Here is a 19,767-nt window from a genome sequence, read left to right as displayed (position 1 = left end):
ATTTCAGCTGAATTATTTGAAAATGGCTTAAATTTTTCTCAAATGTTTATTAAAATGTTTTACAAAGTAGTTTCTTAAGCAAATTGAAGTAGGAACTTCAAATATACATAGTAGTGACTAATTCTCTCTTGACATAAACATCAGAAAATTCACAAAACAGAGATTTGAAATCTTTTGAAAGATTAACTTTACTTTCCTATAGACATCTCTGGTATGTCACTGATTCTGGAGCTGAGTTAATTCATTAGAATATTTACAGGAGCTGAACACTTAATAAATTCAATAATATTTTTTGTCATAATTTTTAAAAATCTGATAGAATATAGTCATTAAATTCTACCTTGGTTTCTACCTGATCAAGCATGTGCACTCCAAAAGGAAAGTTTCATGTGGTCTAATTTTAGGAAGATAGTTAAGGTGTGGGACTTAGAAAACTTGTTTTTTGATGCTCAGAAGAGATCTCTTCAGAGAAGACTTTTAAACTCAGGGTTTAATGTAATCAATGAAGATACAGGATTCTTAGAATTGCTTTCAAAAAAGCTATCACTTTCCACCAGGTATGAACATGGCATAGCAAGATTCTTGTATTAACTGGGACACATAGCAATTTCTATCAAATTAGACAGCATGGGCAAGTCCTAACCTATGCAATCATTCCTAGCACAGATGAAGAGAGAGCATTGAAAGGACAATAGCAATTTTTAAATTCTGAGCCTATTAAATTTATTATTGTATCATGAATATGAAATCATGGCACAGTCCAGGAACCAGAACAGAATCTCTAATTTTCTCCATCCAGAAGCCCCATGATTCCCCAGACCCAGGGAAAAGTCATGCAGAGATGTGAACTAAGGATGTGATGTAGGGAAAAGGAAAAGACATCTGTTTGGATTTTGGCAAGATCAAAAAGCAGAAAATATAAGTGCTTGGAATCGGAGAGATTCCTTGGGTAGAAAATAAACAGGGGATTTAAATGGTCTTAATGAGAAAGCATTTCGGAACTAAAAAGGGAAATTGGTGGTGTCATTAGCAAAGAAACTAGATGTGCAATCCTCTTATAGGTGTTTTCCACAAAGTTTAGTAGCTCTTTATTGGAAAACACTAGATCTTTCATTGGAAAATGCTAAATTGTTCTCTAATACTGAATGATCCATGATATCAAAGTACTGCTAAATTATAATGAATCAGAGTGAATTCAAAGGAGAGGTTAAATAATCTCTCTTTAGGCTTCTTGTATAGAAAGTAATGCCATTTTTTATCATATGGTGGTTTTTTTTACTAGATAGTCCTGTGAAAAAAATCAGATTTATAATCCTAGATTTTGATACACTATAACACATATAGCTAGCTCTAATAAACTACCAGTCTTATCAAGTTGTTGATTGCTCATAATAACAATTCATTAATAGAAGTCTTGAAATCACCACTGAAATACTGTGGGAATAAACTAATTTCGAGGGGAAATGTAAGGAAAAAAATAAAACCATGGCTCCTTGTAGCTTCAAATTTAGTGTGAGAACTATTTATCTTCTATCCTATCCCCAGAATTAGTTTACAACATGAAAATGACAAAGTAAATTGTCAGCTTTTCTAGACTAAGTGAATTTAAAGAAAGCAGTGGTAGACAGCACACATTTTAACAAAGATGTGCTAGGTGATCAAAGCTTTTACATTTCTACTTTTTCTAATTTTACAACTTCCTCTAAGGCATGCTGACACTTTTTTATACTGCAAATCTCCAAACAGTAGTTTTACAGTTCCAGTGGTGACTGTTGGGATAATAGGAGCAGTTTGCATTGCAGGCTACTGGCTCCTGCTTGTCTGTTCTGTAACTGAAAAGAAGAATCAGATAAATGTTAGGAGTGTTTCAGTAAACTTGAACAGCATAGCAAATGTCTTATTTCAGTAGTAATATACAGAAACTTATATTTATCAGTCTTTAACGTGATAACACAAGATAATACCAGAACCTAAGTAATTAACTATGTTCTCAGTGAAAGAACCTAGCTTCTTGCAGAAAAGAAACAGAATGCCATGTTTTAATATTAGTATTTAATACTAAACTCTGGAACAGCTACATCTGTCAAAACTTGAATTTTTCATTTGTGCTTTTCTGTTCAAGGTGCCCTTTGTTTTAAGTACAAAAGAGAACATATATGATGCATTGACTTGTCTCAACTATCAAGCAGCTTCCAAAAACAAAGTGTCTGGATATGGAAAGCAAGGAGGAATTCCTTTGCACTTTCAAAGAGCTTCCAAAGAAAGTTTAGAGAAAGATGGCATTGTCAATAACGTTGAAATGAATTAACGGAATAAAGGGAAGTAGCTAGGTCATTTTTAAAGATACCTATAAAAAGAATTTCTGAAAATAAATAGAACTAGAAGTTCCTAGGCTGCTTCCACCACATTTTTCTCTGTAAGGTTAAAACAATGATTTTATCAACAATTGTCAGGAAAAGGGCTATTTTTTCTTAGTGACAATGTCTCCTGTGGTATAAAGAATATGAGAGAGATTTATTATAGTCAAGAGGACATTACTGGCAATTTTAAAGGAAAAATGCACTGGTTTGTTTCTACCTTAATTATCTTAACTAGTGGAATTTTATTCACTGATTTTGATGCAATAGGATCAAGACTTCAGTTTTATTAAGTCATTAAATTTGGAAGATTCTGAATCTTGCTCTTATGCAAGCAATGGCCACATCATTAAGGAATTATTCAGATGACTGCCTAATGCATGTTTAAGGCAAATAAACTGCTGTTGTTAATGTTGTTTACCTTCATTGTTTATGCAGTGTGAAACTAACCAAATTGGGGAAAAGTAAAACAAACCAAACAGAAATAAAAACAACTTGCCCCCTTGCATGCTTGCAGCTAAAATGTTACCATATTCTGCATTTAAATGTATAGATTTTAAAAACAAGGCACAGTGATTTGAAGTAAAAATCAAGTTAATCTATTTAATTTTAATTTCCACACTGAGAAGTGTAAATTCGGTGCAGAACATGTCTGAAATACACCGATAAATGAATTATTTATAAATATAAAATATGTTATAGATGGTACTATTTAAAGCATCCTTAATACTGTGTTATTACATAAAAGACATTATAAAAAACTAGTAATATTATTATTTTTTCCAACTGTTCTAATTGAGGTTCAATATTTAAGTGTCAAAAGATGCATTTTATGGCTTATACTCTGTGTGGAAAAAAACATCTTATTGATTTTTTTCAGCAAGATATCTGTTTGATAGTTGACTGCAGTTTCTGAGGATTAGGCTCAGTCACCCAGGTTCTTCTGTCCCTTTGTGCTTCCATATCCCTTTCAAAGCTCCCTTACAAAATATTATCTCCCGCCATACACCCCCTGCCTCTGTGATTCTAAGTATATTCAACTTCATTTGTCAGGCTAGAATATTCTTTGTAAGTTATAACTGAAGAGAAATCTTTGGTTTGATTCTAGTGAAATTTTTCATTGATTTTTCAGAATGACTTTGTGGACCACTGAGTTCACTGAAGACATCTAAGATCTCAGTGCTTCAGAGCAGGGAGCAGCTCCATTGCACTCATAGAATAGAATCATAGAATCATAGAATTAAGGCTGGAAAAGACCTCCAGGAACACTGACTCCAACCTTTGACAGAACACCACCATGTCAACTAAATCATAAGTTCCACATCCAATTGTTTCTTGACACTTCCAGGAATGGAGACTGCCATTCCCTGGGCAGCCTGTTCTTTTCACTGTTTGAGTGAAAAATTTCTTCCTGATGTGCAAACTAAACTTCCCCTTGTGCAACTTGAGGCCATTTCTTCTTGTTCTGCTGCTTTTTACCTGGGAGAAGAGGCCAATGCCCCATCTTGTTACAATGCCCTTTTGGTAGTTGTAAAGAGCAATGAAGTCCCTCTTGGGCCTCTTTTTTTTCATGCTAAATAACCCTCAGCCACTCTAATATGACTCACTCTCTATTCACCAGCTTTGTTGCCCTTCTCTGGACTTACTCCAACTCTTGACCAGTGTTAAGTACAGGAAAATGATCACTTGCATATTCCTGCTGGACATACTCTTTTTGATACAGGCCAGGATGCCAGTGGTCTTCTTGGTCACCTGGGCACACAATGTCTCGTGTTCAGCAGCCATCAAAAAAGACCCTCAGGTCTTTTTCTGACAGGCATCTTTCCAGACACTTCCCCCAATGTGTTGCATGCATGGGGTTGCTGTGACCCAGCAGTAGAACCTGGAAATTGACCTTGCTGAACCTCATAACATTCATCTCAGCTCATCTCCCCAGCCTGCCCACATCCCTCTGTAGAGTCTTCCTCCCCTCCAGCAGATCAACACTTCCATACAGCTCGGTGTTGTCAGCAGCTGAGTGATCGATTCCCTTGCCCCTGCCATCCATTAAGACACTGAATAGGGCTGGCCTCAGTACTAGGCCCTGGGGAACAACACTAGTGACCACCTGCCAACCAGATGAGACGCTCACCACCTTTCTCTGGGCCTTTCCTAAATTCATGGTGGCTGGGCCTGATCCCCTGGTTCTCCTACATGGGCTGGACACTCAAGATTATCTGCTCCATAATGGCACAAGAGCCAGGCTGACAGGCTTGTAGTTACCTGGATTCTGCTTCTTGTTCTTCTCGTAGATGTGCATCACATTGGCTAGCCTCCAGTCCTCTGGAACTTGCCTGGTTAGCCAGAACTGCTGGTAAAGTGTGACTTGGTGAACTCTTCTGAATGAGCAATAACAAAATTATGCCTTTTGTATTTTTATTATGTCTCATTTCACCTTGAAATATTTCCAAATTTGTTGAAGCAATTAATCTTTAAAACAATCTTAGATTACATGTTTTAGATTACATAGAGTTAAATTAACTAAATGTTCCCGTTAATCAGTCTGAAATAAATATTCCTTCAGCAAGCCAAGAGGCAGCCCCTCCACTACCACTGACAGACACTTCAGGCTTGTTTCATCTCCATGATGTGAGTTCTTGTGGGACTTTCCTTAGAATTGTTCACTGTAGCTTCTCTGTAATCATTCAGTAATTAATCTCCCCGACAGGAGGTCTGAGATGCTATTCTCATGCTCTCACAGTTTGTGGAGGTTTTCACAGTGAAGAGGATGAGAACGCAAAAAGATGAAGTCATATGCAGAAAATAAAGGTTAGTAACCTCACTCTAGAAACCTATTAGTATTGTGACTCCCTATTTATTGCAAGCCTTGAAAAAAGTATTGCATTTGGAGGCAATTTCAGGAAAACACCATGGCTGGTGTTGTTCATGTCTTTTCATGACAGTAATGCCTGATTATAAGGAAGTTACCTAAACCAAATATTTTAAAAAATATATACTAATTTTTTTTTCTGGATTAGCAACTCTGGGTTTAGTAATGAGCATTGACAACTGAAATGTGAAGTGGTTATTCCCATCATATCATTGTTACTTCCTCATAAAAGAAAAAAAGTCTTAATTAGTGGGTTTGCTCCTTCTGATATTTGATAATATATATATCAAATATAAAATTTGATTATATATATCAAATATAAAATAATAGGAATAGGTTTTTAGCCAGTGATAGCTATGTATTTCATTCATTGCTAATGGAAACAATTATCACCCTTAGATGTCAATTTGACACAATCAAGGTGTGCTGCACCTCTCCATTGGCAATAGAGTGCAATGAGAGGAAAAGCATAGGCTAAATGTACAACTGTAAGGTAGGTATTATAAGACAGAGTAATTCAAAAGTGGTTCATAATTTTTGAATGTCAATAGAATAAACTGATTACTCTAAGGCCACTTTTAAAAAAAGTAATGTGTGAATGTCTGTGTAAAAAATATAACTTACTCTAACAAAAACTCTGAAAAGATAACTTTGAGTTTTTAAACAAGCGAGATACTGGGCTACTGTCTGAAAAGAAATCCTAATGGAAATTTTATACTAGTCCATGAAAAACACAGAAAATGTTAATCCTAATAGCTTATAGGAAAAAATGAATATCCAACTGTAATTAGTCTGTTTCTAGTATTGCTTAGATGTAGATAAATATAGTTTTTTGAATAACTGGAAAAACAAGCTTAAAAACATGACTGGAATTATTGTGTAGTTTTTGGTGCAGAATAAAAGGCTCAATCAGACGAATACGCAAAATAAATGTCATAATATTTATCCTGTCTTTGGCCCTGAGACTTTCCTATGACCTTCTTTGAAGGTCCAGTGACTCTACATACAAAATAAAGTGTAACTGTGATAAAATAAAAGAAGCTGCTGCCCAGAGAGTGGCAGAACAAAGAAAACAATATTTTTCCAATTCATGCTGCTGAGCAGGGAAACTATGCAGATTCTGAAAATAAGCATTTAAAATCATCTGTAAAAAGACACAAATGCCATCCCTAGTTAAGAACTACCATAAGTGTGATAAATTGAGGTTTAGAATCAGCTTAGATATTTAGTAACATGAAAACATGTCAGAATTCCTATATATACCAGTCTGGGTGAGCTAATCGGTGGTTTTCCTTTTCCTCACCTTGCTGAGATTGATGTCATCTGTTTCATTTGAACTCCTCTCTGACATATGTTTTTTGCTGGTTACCAGGCAACCAGCATCATCGAGAAAGCTAAACATGTGCATCAACTATTATTCACATCAATGCTTTATCTCAGAGTACCTCAAAACATCTCTGCCAATTCACAATTTTGGTTTCCCAGCCTTCAGTCTCTGAGGAATGGCTTCACATCACTAAAATTCAGAAGAAAATAGAGATGCAGTTTCTTCAAGAAAATAAAATTTCTGAAACTTTTATTGAAGGTTTAAATATAGATTGAGAATTCTGACACCTTGATTTTGTTTTTTTGTTTTCTTAAACCAAACAATCAAAACCTTAAACCTTCACTACTCAATTAAGTCCCTTCAGGAAATTTCTAATGAAGCAGCACAGCTGAAGTTTGAATATTTGCACTCTTTCTCAGAAGGATATGTCATTTTCTAAAAGTCTTGTAGAGGTTATGAGAAGTTTGAAGAGTAGTATCAGTGTTGGGCTATTAAGAAATATGTAAATAGAGAGAGTCTGGAGTAATGAGTAATGAGATGAATCTACCATAACATTCAAAGATATTTTTTCAGGTCAAAAATGAAAGCATAAATTAAATCACCATACAATTTAATTTTCCAATTAAGAGTAGTGCTGTTGTGCAGAAGTTGCTCAAGCGAACTTGAATGATGAAAATCCTGGCATAGAGTTGACATTGGAAGACCTAGATAAATCTTTTGAACATGAATTTTAATTTTGTGTACTTTTGTTTGATGCTAAAATTAAAATTCAATACATGGGACAAAAAAAATTTAGTGGCCACACAGTATATGAAAGCTTACAGTGCAGAAATAAATATAAGTTCATAACAGTGCTAGTAGGAGCTCTCTGTTTACTTAATTGTTAAGAATAATTAATTAGTAATCAATTTGTGCCTGTTGTAATTGTCAGAAGAGTTGGAACTTGGTTTATGGTCCCGAGTCACACAGTTTTCAGCAGCTCTATCATTCAAATTTAGTTCCATATTTGTGACCATATCTGTTGATTTTTTAAAAATAAACTCCTGAAAAAGTTTAAATCTATAATATCCCTACAATTTATAAAGATGACCTCAAGGATTGTGCATGGAAGTATCCCTGACAGAAATGTTAAAGAACACTAGGAACCTGATAGAAATGCTAAAGAACACTAGGAAACAGAGAATACAATTCACTTCTAAAAATAGAAATCATATATTATCTTACTGTCAGTAAAAAAAGAAAGAAAACCAAAAACCTAACAGTGAATGAACTGATAAAAGTATTTTGAAATTAATATTTAAGTATCTTAGCTCCCCAGCATCAAGGTCAGGCTGATAGGTCTGTAGTTCCCTGGATGCTCCTAGAGGGTCTTCCTGTCCATGGGCACAACACTTGCTGACATCCAGCCAGCTGGGATTGCCCCAGTTAGCCAGGACTGATGATAAATGATGCAAACTGGCTTGGTGAGCACTCCCATCCTCTCCCTCGGTATTCTTGCACAGATTTCATCCTGCCCCATAGATCTGTGTGTCTAAATAGTGTAAAAGGTTGCTGACCATTTTCACCTAGATTATGGAGGCTTCTGCTTCCTGTTTACACAAGAAATTGCTGATCAAATCTGGTCTTGAAACTACCCAAGACTTTGTCTTCTACATCTTTTCAACCCTCTTAATCTTATTTCCCAAATTAGTAAAAATAGTAATTTAACTTCTGTCAGTCTTGCATTCCCTCCTCACAACCATTATAGCACCAATTGAAGTTGCAATTAGTGTATTAACCTTTATTTCCATAAAGAAAGCTAAATGCATCCAGTAAAAATGTTTTATTCCAAAAGGTGTGGAGTGGCTCATTTCCTCTGTTTTCATACAGTCTGAAATAAAGAGCTTAAAGGAGTATCAGGTCACCAGTGTAGGCAGTATTTTGTAATGTAAACCACATTACTGCATTTTTAATAAAAGCCTGGGAATGATGGGCCAGCAGTTAACATAGTCAGTATAGCAACAGTTGTCAAGCCATGCCTGCAAACCGTGGGTGTAAATCGTATAATCTGTATAAATTGTCCCAGCATCGTAACAGTGTTCTGTAAATTGCAGTTTATGAACACAGACATCAATACATTGATGCAGTCAAGATTTTAAAAATTATAGGATGTGTAAAGGTATCACCACATTCCTACCTGCCTATTTATAAATGCTCAGGAGCAGGTACTAAGCAGACACATATTTGTCATGAATTCAAAAACCAGCATATTTTGCTTTGTTTTTGAAATCCCCACTGAGTGCTCTTCTGTCTTCTCACACAAAGAGTCTCTGCTGCGTATTTGTTCCATAGCAAAATTCAGGCTGAATTTGTGGTAAGATACTGATGGATTTGGAGTCCAGATGCCAGCCTGAGAATGTGCTGGCTACTGTCCTCCAGTACCCAACAGTCCCAGCTGTGGGATAAGCCAGGCCTGGTGAGGAGCCCGTTCAACAGAGCAGAGACGATTCAGAGCCTTTTGCAGACCAGCCCTGCATAAATTATCACTCGTTATCAGGAAGGCTTGAGAAATTAAGAGGTCCAGCACATCTGTACAATTTGTTTCTTCCACGGTATCTGGCACATGACAGTTCTGGTACAAGCATCACAGGAGGAAATAAATGGATTTGGGAATTGCTCAAAAGACAAATGGCTTTTTTTTTTCTTACATAATTATTTTTTATACAACATAGAGATAGGGAAACTTTCCTCCTCCTTTAATAAAAATACACGATTTATAATATATTCAAGGGAAAAACGAGTATTTGAAAAGCAACTTTAAATGTCCTGAAGGTGGTCAAATATACTATTAATTTTTAAAACAAATAAAAATCTACTGTTTTACAATGACAAGAAAACTTTGAATATGTAAAGAAAAAATACAGGATGTTAGGAGGAGAGCAATTCGAATGGCCTTTTAATGCCCTTTGAGCCTGCAAACTCTTTTATATATTATTATATTTTCTTAGTAGTGAACAGAAAAGTCTATTTCAGAATTAAATGAAAGACATGAACATAGGAGCTTCTCTTTCCGTTTTTATTATAGTATAAATACCATTTCTGCGTTCTGAATAATGGGTTTCTAATGTATCTCTCCTGTGTCTTAGTCTTGACAAGTGACAGCACTAAGAATTGCATCAGCACTTTTCTAAAAGTGAAGATGTATACAAAGATATACATATGCCTCACACAGTCTATAGCTTCAGGCACATATTGCTTGTATGGTTCACTTTGTTTTCTGCTTTGTAAGCATGTGAAATCACAGCTGAGAAATACTCTCTAAAATTCACAATTAAAACTTCCTTCAAAGTTATTTTTCAAGAGTTTTTATTACCATTTTTGGCAATTTGCAAATGGCCATTTATGTATGTTTTGTGTTTTTAGTAAGGGTGAATCTTTTACACACAGAATGCTCATTTAAATAAAAGGATTTATTGTCACAAATTTTTAAGTGAATTTTTATTAAACAGATTCATGTATTCAAAAATAGAGCTTTGTTGTCCAACCAGAACTAAGAGTCTGATTAATAGGCTAATTACTTCAATAATACTTATAGTGCTGAAATTATAACAATAGTATTTAGTGCTGAGATTAGCATTGTAACAGGAAAAAAGACACAAGGAAAACATGTAAAACACATCATGCTTTACCTATGCCCACACAATTCACTTTTGCACCTGTAACCTAATTTTAGTTCTATGAGGAGCTGCACATCAAGACATTTCCTTCAGCAATAACTCTTATCAGTGATATGGCCTAGCAATATTTAGTAGTTTTCAGAAAAACATTAGAAATATGAAGTATAAAGTATTGAAGGAAAAAAAAGTAAGAGCTGTTAAATAGAGAGTGAAATATTTTTTGGCTTTTGCAACTAACTTGAAATGTTCCTGTTGCGTCAGAGGAAGCTAATATTGTCCTTCATCTAATTAAGAACACTACTATATCCTTCCAATAGATATTACCTTAAATTGTTCTTTGCCAAAAATTATTTCAAATGCCAACAGCCAATGAGGCTTTGGAGTTTTTATTATAAGCTTTTCAAAACTTATTTAGAAGATTCCTGATTTGACTGCATGCTCTACAACTTAAATATATTTTAACATATATTTCTAAGCTATTTTATCTCATAATCAAACACTAATTAAAATAATTCCAGGCTAGCTATTTTTATTAAAGTACTATATGGGAAGAAACAATACTGAATTTTTTAACAGTAAACTATTTTTCTAATACTGTGAAACTAGGCCTCTAACAACTTATTTTTAATGAGGCTTCACAATCTTTCAGAATTCCATAACAAATCTGAGAAAACAAATGTGCCCATGCCCATTATCTGTCTCGTGAGGGAGATCAAGTTCCAAATAAACAGAAATTAGCTAACTCTAAATACATATTACATTAAAAAGTTGGAAATTATACCCTGTCTTTCAACAACCACATATACTCTAGAATTGAGAGCAAATATCATTTAGGAACATTCATGACCCAGCTTGCCAAATTTTCCTTCAAAATAATTATTGTAAAAGAATAAAAAAACTTAAATTCTATCAATTCGGAGAGAAAGATTCATAATAATCCATAGCAAATAAAAAAAAAAAAGTTAGTAACTTTCCTGGCCCAAACCCATGATTTTGATGTAGAGAAAATAAATTATAAATACCTCAAAAAATGCCTTTGTGAATGATTTAACTTTAGTCATTGGCATGTCAATTCGATGATAGCAACAACAACTGCATTTAAGCAACCCAGGCCAGCCAGTTTAGCCCACAGCAACAAACAAGTGAAAAAGCTGCTTTAAGAACACATACATTTATTTCAGTACCAAAGAAAATTAAAAGTGGGTATCAAAATATTGATTTTTGAAGAATAGCAGAGCTAAAGTCTGTCTCACTAGAGTTTTATATTCAAGTGCATTCTCAATTTGCTGCCATTAGTCCACAGAATAATATTATGCTTGTTTGAATGCTCTGTATCTGTATCATGGGGATATCATGCTATCCAGAACCTCTCACATGCAAATTAAAACATTTAAATTCAAACTGACAGACCATTACTTAATGTGAATTAAACTTAACATTTTTTTTCTGTTTGGTGGTAACCAAAAAACCAAATCACATCAGAGAGAGACTGCTGATGTAGCTTGGATCCCTGCACATTGACTTGGCCAACACAAATACCCATAAAGCCGTGAACTGATAATGTCATGTATAATGGACTTAATTTACAAATTATCTGTATATAGGGATGGTGTCTTTGATTTATGATATGATTTTCAAAATATACCTCCATGTACCCAAATAAAATTATTTTCCTGTTTCAAAGAGGTATTGGTCAACTGTTTACAATTTTCTGACTTTTAAAGCTCTGCAGGGAAAATCTCCAATGCACAATTGAAAAAAGGCACTAGCTACAGATTTTTCTTCAAATGCTTTCATAGATCCTAAAGGATGCTAACAGTAACAGTGAAAATGGTCTTAAAGATATCTTTAAAGGAATGTACCCAATGTCCTATTTCTTCCTGAATTCTCAGGCTATTATGTTCAGTCAAGATGAATGAATATTCCTTTTTCCTGCAAACCACAGTCATCTTCATAAGGTTCCTTTTTGTGGCCAGAAGCATTTATCTTCATCACATTAATGATGAACGGCTCTTCTTGCTGCACTGTATGAATTAGAAGTTCTCTTATTCTTGATATAAATTGGACAGTTCAGTTTTTTTCTGTTGGCTTTGGGGAATAAAATAGGTGTAGAATGAGAAAATATAGGATAGAGATAATTCACAACGTTTTCAAACATACAATTCAAAAGTGAATTTGTAATTTGCTCTAGCATTCAAGTGGGAATGATTTAGTAGACTATTATTATCATCATTAATTACTCCCATGTATATAGATAAACAAAAGAAATCATTCTATATAGAAAACAATTTCCTTTGGAGTAGTCACGTTTTATTTATGAAACTACTTGTATCTCTGGAAATAAAAAAAAAGCAACACTGCTTTAAGATAAAAAATATGGATAACATATTAAAATCAATTTCTTCATTGTGTTCATCATGGAAGTCTAAAATTAAGAGATGTTTCAGTAACCTCCATAATTGAGTTCACTATATTTCTGGTGCAATAAAGAATAAAGATTTGTGGAAAGGAGGCACTGCAGAAAATGAAAAGATATATCCGTTTTTTATCATTTCTATTATTACATTTTTCACCTTTAACAGGAAAACTTACATTGAAAATGCTACTAGAACAAAAAAGATTTGATTTTGGCTTTTTTGGCTAGCAGAGAGTTGTAGGTGAATGACATGTTTTGCTGGAAGCCTCAAGTGGAACATCCACAGTCCTTGATGCATCCTGTAAGTGAAATAATAAGCTTTCATATGGCTCAGTTTTCTGAGATGACAAAAATGTCTCTCTAGAGATCTTGTAGAAAAGATATTTCTTCAAAACTAATAACTTCTTCTGTAACTACATGTCTCTTCTATGATCCCTCTGAATTTAAGAGGTATTGGTGATGCTGGAATTCATAGCGTTGCGTTTCATTTCTCCCATTGTCATCTTGAGAGTCTCTGAATCTGGTGTCCTCCATTTACCATAAAAAAAGATAACACTGGACTCAACTATACCAGATTAATGAAATCTACATTTTCAAGATCAGGAATGCAGTCTTAATGATACTTTTAGAAAGGTCAAATGCTAAAAATGAGATTTACCAAAGCTAGAAAGCTGGGATTAAACTCAACAATGAGTACTGGAAATGAGTATGACTAATACTTCATTGTCAAGGAGAATTTAATGATAATCTGGAAGAAAATGTCTACCTCAGTTCAAGATTCTAAACTATTGACTACATTCTTTGTCTTCAGGCATGGAAGTGGATAAACTCACCATGAAGCAAGCTAAAAAAAACAGTGCCTTGACTGCTTTCTATGCAGCAATTCAGCACTAAGAAATCATCCCTTCTGTGGGAAAAACCTGTCTGAAAGCTGCCCTCCTCTAATATTTGCAGTGGGTAGCTACATGCAGGTATTTTACCAAGACAGAACTCTGTCTTGGTATATCCAAAATGTAGAGATTTGTGTCTCTTTCACAATCCTACTTCCAGTGCAATTTATTTTAACATCATTCAGAACAGGAATTGGGACTAATTATGCTTTTTTTTCTTCTTCTTTTAAGGCAAGATAATTAATGATTTTCTTGTAATAAATATGTAAATTTTTTGTTTGGTTTATTTATTTGTTTCTTTTTTCAAAAAAGAAAACAAATTAAAACATGCATTCTTGCAAACAGGCTTGGGAAACATTCACCAGATAACCTAAAGGACCCTGATTAAGGAAAGGTGATGAGAGAAGGGTGTTAAATCAGCCAGCTTCATCAAGCTCTGTCTGTTCAAATACTTAACAATAGAACTTTAGATCCCTAAAGAAAGCTGACCATTTAGAGAGTGATGAGAATTCTTGCACTTTGATATTTAAAGCAGAGCAGAGGTACCCAAATCCATTTGTGGATCATGGCCTTTGCCATTCATTCTGGCTTCTGGTGTCTAAACTCACAATAAAGTATAGATTAATTTATGAAATTATTGGAAACCTCTGTTTTTACAAGCTTAGAAAGAAATTAAACAGTAATAGATCGGTTTCTCTGTTATTTTTTCGCATGTGATTATAAATGACATAACATGCTCTTTTGGAAGAAAAAACTTTCAAAAACTTTAAAGAAAAGGACTTTTCAAATCGGGAGTGAATGCAGTAGCCATCCTCAGCTAGGTAAATATTTATACACAGATTTTATTCACAGAATGCAATTTGCTTTCAAACTATAAACCAAAGCAAAATGGCAACATCGTATATGTTACATCCTGTCTTACTTCCTCCTGGAAAACTGTGGTTTCCCTTAGCTTTTAAGCCAGAGAGTGACATGTTAATTCTGAAGCAAGATGTCAATCTGTTGTTCTTGAAGCCAGTGACTGCCTCTCAGAAAAATCTTAAATTGTGTCTGGACAGTGCAATTAGCAGCCCTTCAGGTACTAGTTCCATCAGTGCAATCGTGAGCCCCCAAGGTATTAGAACCAGGGGATGCTTTTACTGTACATTTAAACCTACAGTCCTCTTGCCATTCCTATGCAATTTTCTGAAAGAAACCCCAACTACAGCTTTTTATCAGGTCCAGCAACAGAAAGGCCCAGTCATGTGTAGCCCTAAAAAACCCATAGCATTTTTTAGTTTTTGCCAAAAGTCACTGAGCAGAAAAAAAAATCCTAGTCACACTGCATTTTGCAAATAATGGCAGTTTCCCTTGTTCAGAATGGAGGATATAATGTTTTATGAAGAGATATTTTGTTTTCGTAAACTTCAGTAAACCCTAACTGCATAAATCCCTCATAAACAAATATAAAACAAGCTTATCTTCCAGCTCATAGGAGAGGAGCTTAATATCCACTTCTTTTAGATAAGTAATTTTGGAACCTCACCGGGTAAACATTTCAAAAGCAATTAAAAAAGTAATCCTTGATTTTTGATAAAGAACTTGAACATCCAGTGACCTGTGAGCATACTAAAATAATTTTTTTAATTGAAGAGTATTATAGTGTGTATAACTACATGCAACGTATCAGAAAAACAAGTAAAAGGTTATTAAACAGTGACAGTGGGCATTTGCTTTACCCTTGTTTTAAAGGCTTCTTTATGAACATGACCATTTTCATCAGCTGCAGTGTAAACAACGTAACTTTCTTTTGCAAACAAAAAATAACCCTGAAAATACATAGCTAGGAATTGAAAGCTCAATATAAAGTCAACACCTGGATTCATATACTACTCCCAAGGTAGCAGATCCTAATTTCTCAATAAAACATGATTATAGCTAAGAAAACAATAACTGGTTTTATTTTACCAGGACTACATAAAATCCTGAATATCTGATATAAAAATATCTGAAAAGAAGGCAAAGCAATATAAGAGCATTAGACAAGGATGAATACAAAATTTGTTGTATAGTCCTTAATTGTATCACAAATGACAAGAAGTAAGGGGGCAAATATGGGGAGAGAAAAAAATGAAAAAATAAATAAAAATGTTTTTTTTTTCACTTGTAGGCACTCTATTTGAGATCAGCCAGTGGGAAGAAAATTACTTTGTAAGATACTCTATGAACAGACAGAGAAGCACTGCTATTCAACAAAGAAAGATAACACCATGCAGAAACTTAAAGTGCAATTGGTAGAGATAGAATTGGTTGATTTTTCTTGAGTAAATGAAATAGAAGTATCTCCATCATTTTAAGGCAAACATTATCTGATTAAAAAACCACAAAATACCTGATTAAAAAAAATAAAAATCTACATCTGACTGGTTACATTTTTCTTACTGTAAACAAAACCATTTTTCATTATTATTCTTTGTTTAATATTTGTTTCTGATCCTCTAGTTGCTGTTTTCCCTTTTTCCTTTTCTCCCTAAATTAATACAGCTCTTAGTATGCATTGACCATTGTGAAACAAAAAATAAATCCAAACCAACCTCAAAAATATCATCACAACCAAAAACAGTAAGAGAAGCCAAAGCCCTCTTATTCTTTAGTAACTCTGTCTTGAAGAAGAGTTAGACAGATTTGAATGTGTGTTTTTATCAGGTTTGGGTGTTTCTGAGTGGGATTCTGTAGCAGGATGTGTTACCTGGAAGTGCTGACAGCGGTGGGAATGAAGGGATGTTCACTGTGAGAAGAGCCCAGGGGCTGCCCTGTGATAAGTACAGGAGCTCCAGCTGGCCCTGATGGACTCATCACAGGGCACAGCTGAGCCCTTCAGCAAAGTGTGTGAGGCCTCTGGGAAACACATTTGAGACGGAGGACCAGACTGAGGCGCTGTGGGAGGGAAGGTAGGTGGAATATCAGGGCCAGGTGTGCAGGAGGTACTCCCTAGCAAAGCCTTTAAAACCCCTGGAGGGCCCACAGACAGTGTAGGACGTGTTAGAATGGCTGCTTTCCTGAAGAGAGTGTGATGTGTAGAGGACCTACACTGGAGCAGCAAAATGAGTATGCTGAAAAGTGAATTGGGAGGAAAGTGCAAGGAGCAGAAGTGGTAGGAAGTGAAATGTCACTGGTTTCCTGTGCTTTACTGAAAAGCCTGGCTGCAGCCTGCAGCAGTAAAAAGGTAGAGATTAGGAAATGTTCAGAAGTGCTTTCCACAATTGCTTAAATGTTTGGCTTAGTTTCTGAATATTTCAATCATTATTTAAAGTTTAATTCCCAAAGTAATTAAATTTAAATTCCCAAAGTTGAGTCTGTTTGGCCTGTGACAGTAACTAGGAGGTGATTTCCCATTATTATTTTGATATGAGTTTTTTCCACAAATGGTCTGTTTGTTTCCTCCTCCATCTTGTAGTAAGTAGGACTAAGCAATCAGCTGGGTGCTTGGCTGCCAATCAGGACAAAACCAATGCACAAGTAAACCTCAGATGGCTTATTTTTGGGCTTCTGAGGGTTGCTTAATTGTGCAATAATTTCTGACCATTCTAAGTGAACACAAAAAATAAAAACAGTTCTGTCAGATATGAGACTTTGAAAGGATGGGAACTTCAAATAGAACATTATTACAGGTGTTTGAAGATAGAAAACACTTTCAAAAATCAGGTTTGTTGCCACAAGCATAATGTAGATAATTAAGCCTGTTCAGTTGTGACATAAATACAAAAATCACAAGGCAGTCATATAAATCCTCAAAAGTATTTCTGCTGGAGAAAATTATATACATTAAAAATGAAAATGCACACAGAAATTTCTTCCAGTGGATGAATAACAAGAAATAAGGCATGAGCAAGAAATCAAGTAAAGGGGACAGGAAACCTACATGGATGAGTAGGGAGCTTCTTACAAATCTCAGCAGAAAAATATTATATGGGATATGGAAAAAGGGACAGGCCACGTGGGAGGACTACAGGAACATTTTCAGGAATGCAAGAGGAAGGCCAAGGTCCACTTGGAATTGGGTCTGGCAAGGACAGCAAGAAGGACTTCTCTAAGAACATCTGCAGCAAAGGGAAGACTGGGGACAATGTGAGGTTATTGCTGAACCAAATGGGTGGTGGAAGACACAGAGAAGGTGGAAATACTGAATATCTTCTATGCCTTAGACTTCTGAGAAAAGCCTTCAGGAATCCAAGACCTTGGATTTAAGAGAGGAAGGCTGGAGAAAGAAAGACTTCCCCTTGATCAGAGAGAGTTGGTCAGAGATCAGCTAGGCAGACTTAACACCCATAAATCCATGGGCCCTGGTGGGATGTACCCTTGGGTGCTGAGGGAGCTGGCAGATGTTGCTAAGCACTGTCCATTACCCTTGAAAAATCATGGAGATCAGGAGAGGTGTCCAGTTACAGGAGAAAAGACAATGTCACTCCCATCCTCAAAGGACAAGAAGGAGGACCTGGGAAGCTACTGGAGGGTCAGCCTCAGCCCCTTCCCTGGAAAGGTAATGGAACAGATCATTCTGGTGGTTCAGAAGATTCATCAGCAATAAAAGCTACTGTAGCTTATAAAAAAAGAAATGGAAAAATGAACCAATTTCCCCTTAACTGACAAAAGTAGTTACAGTACTGTGAGCAGGAGGTAATATTAAGAATTAAGATAGGATGAACTGTCAGTAGATCATCAATATTAAAAGCAGGAATGAAGAAGAAAAGCAATTGATAATCCCAGCTGCATCTAAGTTACTGTGTTTCATACATGTGTACTTGGTGTTCATGTGATTGTATATGCCTAAAGGAAAAGTTATGCCTTCAATGTTTTTCAATGTATGCTATAATATAAATTCAGATATCATATGATTACAGATATAAGTTCTTGCAGTACTGGGTAGTACTTGAAGAAATTACAGAGCTTCAAGGGAAAACAAAATTCTGTCAAAAAACCTGTCCTCTGTTTCATTTCATTGATGAGACAGTCACATGGTGTCAAAATATTTTGTGGTCTTTTTCAATATTTTAATGGAGAAGTCCCTCAACACTAATGTTTTATGCAGAGGGATTAATACATATTTATATATTTAAATCTTTTTTACACAAACAGGGGGAAGGGGTAAAGAAACATAAACCCATCTGTTTGATGTAAATATATTACCTCCTTTCCAGTCTCCACAAAGGAAAAACAAAAACATGAAAGCGGTAATTTTTTTCTAATTAAGCTAAAAATCAGGAGATAATTGAAGCATACTGGGAAAGATGATGCTCCTCTATAGACACAAAATAGGCTTCTTCTTGAGCAGCTTTTAAAGAGACCTTTCAATCAGTCCAACTAAGAGACTAACGATATTAGAACGTAAAATGACAGGTGAAACCAACTTCAATGAAAGTACATGGTTACTCATGGTTATTCAGGAGGATTAGTGCAAGGCATGATGCAGGAAGAGTATTACATTGTCTTCCATTAGAAATAAAAGCGTTAGGTAGCTATTTTCTGTAAGGTTTTAAGGAAGAAAAGGTTCCTAAGGAGAGAACTGAGCAGAGAATAGTCTTTGTGTTCTATGTTCAAAAAAGAAGACCAAAACTGTGTTTTCTTCTACCAGTGAATGTCAGCATCTTTTTTTTCTGATTTTCAAAGGACTTTGCTGTTTATCAATAAATTGGAAATTTGACCTGTTTTTCTACATAAATGGCAATAAATAATATTTTCCACTCAAACATTTAGTTTCCTTCTTTTGTTTGAGAAATTCTTCATAAGTCATAAGAATTGTAGATTACATTATTATAATGCTTCTTAGAGCAGAAGATTAACTACTTAGGGCAGTGATCAACTACTTTCATCACAAGAACAAAATTAAGATACTGTTGGCTATATAGACAATAGTCCATTCTCTCACACCTACCCAGCCCAGCTTCCTCCCTTCCTTTCAAAGACAGAAATCCGATTATGAATGGTTAAAAAAGCAGGTAAATTTTTGCTTAAGATAAAGGAAATGGTATTTTTTTTGGTATAACAGAAAATTTTATTTGTTTCTTTTCCACCAGCACTATGACAAAAAGGAAGAAAACACCTAAAGAGCAAATGATGAGAGTAGAAGTAGCACAGTACTGATAAAAGTCTTAGGCTCTCAGATGTCAGAAGGGATTTGAGAAAATGCTTCAAACTCTTATGTGGAAAACCTCTAGTCCATTACTTCTGTTTCTGAAAACAGCAGAAGAGATGGTAATAATAATCTTCCAAGGT

General features: G+C 35.1%; 1 protein-coding gene and 1 long non-coding RNA gene across 2 annotated transcripts in view; both read right to left on the bottom strand.

Moving 5' to 3' along the window:
- NALF1 (NALCN channel auxiliary factor 1) overlaps positions 1 to 19,767 on the bottom strand; it is a 433,651-nt gene that overhangs the window by 105,605 nt on the left and 308,279 nt on the right. The gene's annotated exons all lie outside the window — the stretch shown is intronic.
- On the bottom strand, positions 11,453 to 16,278 carry LOC148184834 (uncharacterized). The gene is made up of 3 exons (XR_015771944.1): positions 16,244 to 16,278; positions 12,802 to 12,924; positions 11,453 to 12,297 (listed from the first exon to the last, which is right to left on the bottom strand). It is a non-coding gene; the product is annotated as an uncharacterized LOC148184834 (long non-coding RNA).

This window comes from Pseudopodoces humilis, chromosome 2 (genome assembly GCF_049639895.1).
Source record: "Pseudopodoces humilis isolate 2021_Gansu_Grassland_sample_001 chromosome 2, ASM4963989v1, whole genome shotgun sequence".
Lineage (NCBI taxonomy): Eukaryota > Metazoa > Chordata > Aves > Passeriformes > Paridae > Pseudopodoces > Pseudopodoces humilis.
Note: the sequence above shows the minus strand (reverse complement) of the source record. Positions and strands in the feature narration are given on the sequence as shown.